Source organism: Musa acuminata, chromosome BXJ2-1 (genome assembly GCF_036884655.1).
Source record: "Musa acuminata AAA Group cultivar baxijiao chromosome BXJ2-1, Cavendish_Baxijiao_AAA, whole genome shotgun sequence".
Taxonomy (NCBI): Eukaryota; Viridiplantae; Streptophyta; class Magnoliopsida; order Zingiberales; family Musaceae; genus Musa; species Musa acuminata.
The window spans coordinates 35,418,690-35,425,101 of NC_088338.1; positions in this window are offsets into that span (position 1 = coordinate 35,418,690).

The following is a 6,412-nucleotide window of genomic DNA, read 5'->3' on the forward strand; positions in this document are numbered from 1 at the left end:
CTAGGGTTTTGTGGAGTACCACCGAGAGAGCTCGAGATTAAAAGTAAGCATATGAGGTTTGGCTTCGAAAGAGAGACGATAAAAGGAGAAGCCGATCTCAATTCTTATTTGCCTTCACAGTGACACAAAATTGCAAATACACGAGTCCAAATATAGTTATTAGCATTATAATTTTAAGGTACCCTCCAATCACCATCTATTTAATTCTTAAGATTTTAATTTATATCAACATTCTATATTATATGACAACAATTCTTAAATAATCAAATTTTATTTTAAATATATTTAAGTTACATTTAACACTTAAAGTTATAATTTACATCAATCTTATCTGATATGAATACTTTAAAAATTATTTTTATTTTAAATATATTTAATTTATATTACGTATGGGACTAGACATGACTGTAATAGTAGATTAAACTAAAAAAATATATAAAATATTCAAAAATTAAACAAGTCATGTGAATGATATAAAATAGACTAGATATAAAAAGAATTTATCCACCTTAAATAGTTGAGGCATTACGACTTATTAAAAATACAGATAACACATGATTCCAGTTATTAGGGATGCCATATGAAAATTTTATATTAAAATAATAAAACACATATGTTATATTAAAATTTAATTATTTTTATTCAAATATAATATAGCCAATTATTTAGATCAAGACTTAAATTCTTGACCTTAATCATCAGGATGTTTTTTTTCTCTCTTTATTGCTTCGCCACATTACTCCATTATGATAAATAAAACTCATTTGACATTTACTACGTAGAATAATATTATTACAATCAAAGCCAGATTTTAGAAGGGATCCCATCCAAAATACATAAAATAAATAAATAAATACACAGTTAATCTTACAAGAAACAAGCAAGCAATTATTCAGAGCATAAATACAATTAGTGTTTCTCATCAAGATGAGATAGGCAAAATGGTATTAAATTTTCATACTCCTTTGTGCTTCTGTTGATCATATCACATCTTTAAGAAACAGTATCAGTCAACCTAATCTCTTTATAACATTAGCTCAACAATCTTTTGATGAAATTATGCTACTTATTTTTTGGACACAGAAGCAGAAAAAATAATTATGTAACAACGAACAATGTCAAAATGGCCTATCGAATTACGTAAAACAAATAAAAGACATAGTTTGTATCGATACTTACCAGTAAAGCAGCAACAACATCGATGGAGTGATTCAAACATAAAAACCATTCTTGGCTTGTCTGAAATATGCAGCTCTAGGATCACCATCCATGCAATTTCATAAATTTTAAATTTTGATCCTTTGTTGCACAACATTAACCAAGTTTTAGTCACTTCGCAATGAATGGTTGCTTAAGAGATATCAAGTGATTTTATTTATGAGGTCCAAATACAAATAGAGATTGCAGTATTTGAAAAGAAAAAAAAGAAAATCTCAAATTAAAGTAAACCTTGTATTTCTTCAGCAATTATCTTTGTGAAAATGAAGTGTTGGTTGCTGAGACGATGGATATTTTGTTCCACATACTACGAAAGAAATGGTTTCAGACATGTTCAGGTCTTGGGTGAGGATTTGCATGAAAGCACGATGCTTAGGAAGCACATCTAACACCTCTTTTTCCACAATGCACTTGCCATAAATTTTTTCATAAAGTTCTATGCATCATCTCACCAAATCTTTCTTTCTGAACGTGAGCTTGATAGGCAACATCACTCCTTGAAGCCACGTCTAGAAAACTAGAGCTTTGTTCAGAATGTACATGCCAAGAAAATTAATGCATTATTGTGGTGCTTATCAGCTTGTGAAATATCTCTCGATAGTACTTATACACTGAGGCTAGCAATTCATACCAATATCTGATTTTTCTATTACAACTAGCATCATGAACTGGTTGACTTCTATTTCCCTATGGTGACCTCAAAGAATTCACAGCAATCTTAAAGAATGTTTTCTGATGAAGTAATGTACTTCCTAATATGACAATTAAGAACAATTATGTCATCATAATTCATTGAGGTTTCAAGTATTTTTTCACATGTAGTTCTAATGGTGAAGCAAACTTCCCTACATGGAAAACCTGGCTGTCTACATATCATGCATACATCAGAATCATCAGAGAGCAAATGCAGCATAAAAACCTCCAGTTGTGTTTTTCTATTTTTATCATCCTTCCTGAACAAGATAACTTGAGATACTATTCCTTTTACCTGTGTTGGATGCTGTCCTTGATCATCCCAGCTTTTATAAAAAAGAATATTGGCTGTAGAAGCTGCCATCTAGCAACTCCACTTTTGAAGTGTTTTAAAACAATTATATCTGTGTAACCTTCGACTGTAGTTATATATGCAAATCATGCTTTCCACTCGTTAAGTCTTCCTTATACAATTCTGGACACCACAAAATTATCCATAATTAAGAATTTAAGATCATACCTACAGGAGTTTCTCCTTGTGGCTGAAGAAAATTCAAGTTTTTGTTCATGAAATTAGATTTGGAAGGTCAATGGTTTAATTGATAACTTTTTGCTTATTTTTTATATTATGTCATATTCCAGTGTGATCCTTTGATCCCTCTCAAAAACTCATTGAACAAAAAATCCCAAAAATATAATTCCCTTTTTGTAGATGTAAGTTTTTGATTTCTTAATTTTATTTAAAAAGTTTAAATTATGTTTCTATTTATTTGGGAAATTGCATGCAGATTTTTCAATGTTGATGGTTTTTTCGTATGAGCCCTTCTAAATTTGAAATACAAATACTTAACACATATATGTTATTGTAGTTAATCTCATTGACTAAATTTAATTACTACTATCAATTCTAGATGCCAAAAATTAGCAACCATGAAAAGCCTAAATTGAAAATGATACTAGTCAAACGATAGGAAATGCAAACTTGATGTTAAGACAAAAGTTAAAGTTCAGAGGAAAAGCCAGCAAAAACATTTAAAATAGTAATCTTTGGTAATTGAATATGAAAAAGTCATACCAACATTTAGACACGATATTAAGAACCTAAAAGTATTAAACCATGTGATCAAAGTGAAATAGGATAAATAAGCTCTTTAATGTCCCTATAAACTTGATATTTTGAATTAATGTTTAAGAAATAGTTTAGTGCATCTCTATTGCAACACATAAGCTTCATTGTTACTCAAGATATGCATACAAATCTCTTCGTATTATAAATAGAAGATCCAATACCTCAAAAGGTTGGCCTCAGTTACCTTGATCGTGTAATGATCTTTGGGGACCATGTTGAGCCAATTTTCTCTGCTCTAGACATCACTCCTTCTTAGAAATCAACTCTTAGCACAATTATACTTGTTCTGATAAGGGAGGGATTGAAAGCTTATCATTAGCAAACAGCAATGACAGTAGAACAGTTTGTTTATTTATATCCCCGAGATATTTTTCAAGTTTATCACATAAACCAAGTTACACTCCTCTGGAATCCCTTTCGTTTAGAATGGAGATGAGGTAGTACACTTAATTATAACTTGGTTTCACTGAAAGCATAGCTTCAGTTTTGCCTTATTAGTGCACTTATAAGGATATTATGTATAAATGAGTTCTTCATCTACCCTTCTGGTCTTAAAGTTCCCAAATATTATGTCGATCTATATTTAAATGAATTTTGCAACTATTGAATACCACCAAATTTAGAAACTAGGGGTCTTGATGATGAGATGCAATAGTCAATGGTGAAATTTTTTTTTCCATATTTTTTTATACAGAGTCAAGTAGATAAACATCACTTTATTCATCATTTATAAATATTTATTATAATTCATTTATTTATCAAATCACAAGTAGAAAAATAAACATAGTGATGTTAACTTCAAAAATCATACAAGTGGCTCTACTTAGTGGTAGAGGAAGGTTTGCTCTCCACTGGAATCCGATTTAGTACTAGAGGGAGGTTACTTTGAAAATTAAAAACAAAGAAAATTCAACAATACTGAGTAGGAACCCTAAAAGTCAACTCAAAATGAATAAATGATCAAAATTCAATCATCCCATTGGCGTATATCAAATACCCAAAGGAGCACTCCCCTAACAACTGATGGAGAGGCTTTATCCTATGGGATGTGTTTGTGTTCTCCCAACAACGGATGGAGGCAATCTCATATCGTACTCCCAACAGCGGATGAAGTGGTATCCCTCACCAGCCAAAGTGGGGACACATTCCTCCCAACAACGGATGGTGGAACCGTCCAACCGTCACGTCTGACGGCCCACTAATCCCCGAAGGGAATCGCCCTACCTGCTCTTTGTAGGGAAATAACATAATCTTACACTTGTCATGTCCATATTGGGATGAAATAACACATTTAAAACATCTCTTTCAAATATTATCAATATCAAATAATACAAATTAGCCCTCAATTGACTTGAACCCTAGTTCAATCGATCCAATTGAACTCAATTTACCAGAACCTAACCGAACCGATTTTTAATCCTCATTTAACTGGTCTAGAACCACCCTAGCCTAGTATAATTTGGACTAGATTAGGTTCAATTTAGGTTAAACTGACTTAAATAAGTCAATCGATTCGGAATCACCCTGAATTGATCTAGACTAATTAAGCCTAGTTTAGTTCAATCAATATTTGGGCTCAAATCGAATAACAATATTAGGCTAGATTGGGCCAACTTATCTATTGGTCATGTGCATTACACATGACTAGGCATGCTATTGGGAAATCTGGGGGCGACATCACATTCGTAGTTAAAGAACAAAAACAAAATCCCCTATTCTCAAAGAGATATTCGTTGTCATGCGAAGATTGATGCGTAAAAATTCGTGAAACATAAAATTACATATAGAGTATATTATGTTACCTAGAGAGATCGTATATCCCTGAATCCTTGTAGATCTCTGGGAGAGGGTGAATGAGGTCAAGCGTCCTCTTCTCTAGCGGTGATCCACACAACAGGGCTATGACGACACTCCTCAAAACTCTAGGCCTACTCTGAGCTAGAGAGGGAGAGGAGAATAGGAGAGGCAAGCAAATGCTCTAGCCTATGAACCACTGAATCCCTCCTATTTATAGAGGTCCCCTGTCAAACCCTAATGGATCCTCCCCTATTGGGTATTGGATCTGCATCCAATTACCCAAGTCTCTTAGATTAGTAGATCTCTATCTAATAATCTCTTATGGGCTCTTATTGAATCTCATCCATAGGATTCAATAATTCAGGGGCTTCTTGAATATCCAATAAGTTAGGGGCTCCGACGGATATCTCATATCCGAACCTCTACTCATCGCAATGCATACCATATATGTGTGACCCTCTATGCCCAATATCGAGCTGGCCGTGAGTCATACCTGTCAGAACTCCTTCTAGCTTAGTAAATTATTATCTCCATAACAATTTACTCAACTTATCGACTACGGACGTACTAGGCCACTACGTCGTAGTCCCAAACATTACAGGGGAATCCAATCCATTGGACATGTCTATCCTCAATTATAGTTTACCTATAGTCTCTCATTTATCTAATATCCCAAAGTCCATATACCGGGTATGGTGCTGTTAGATCCATATGGTTTCTACTCGAGTCTCGCTCTAATCGGATTCTCCCGGAGAACTTTTTCTCTCTCAATTCGAATGACCCTAGCCAGGGATTTGTTTGAGCAAGCACATATGAAATATTCCTTTCATGACGCCGAAAGTGGATGCTCCTCTTTCGACACTCAATAGCCCTAGTAAGGTCGACTGTCACTCCCAATAATCAACTATAATAGATCTAGGACATCCAAGCCTATAAGTTCGATATCAAAGAATGGAGCACTCATATAGGACATCCTTTGTGTCTTAAGTCTAAGGACTAGATATACCACTAGGACTACAAAATCATTGTCTGACAATAAGGCATCATCAATCATGTAGCATTTCATAAGCGGATTAATTAGTGAACTCATTCTCTAATGAGCACTTGTACTGTATCTCTAGTGTCCCCATATGTGCAACTATGAGACCAGCTGCATCTATCATATGGATGGGTATATAGCACACCAGTCTGTCCGGTTATCTCGATATCCCTCTCGAGTAACCTATGATCGAGATTATTTAGGATATGTGTTTAAAGGTGAATTGATCTTATTATCATGATCTTATCACGATTCAATTCTCATTGTATAGATCCAAGAACATCACAATATATGCATGCATATATGCAATAGTCAATATAAAGTGATACATGCCAAAATATAATAAGCAAAAAGATTCCGTGTCAAGTTATACGTGCCATCACTCACGTGATTGGCTTGTTAGGCACCTATGACTAACAATCTCCCACTTGACCTAAAGTCAATCACCTATGTGTCTGATCCCCATTAGACCATTGTGACACTCAAAGACAATCTGAGACAACGGCTTTGTCAGTGGATCTGTAATGTTATCTTCG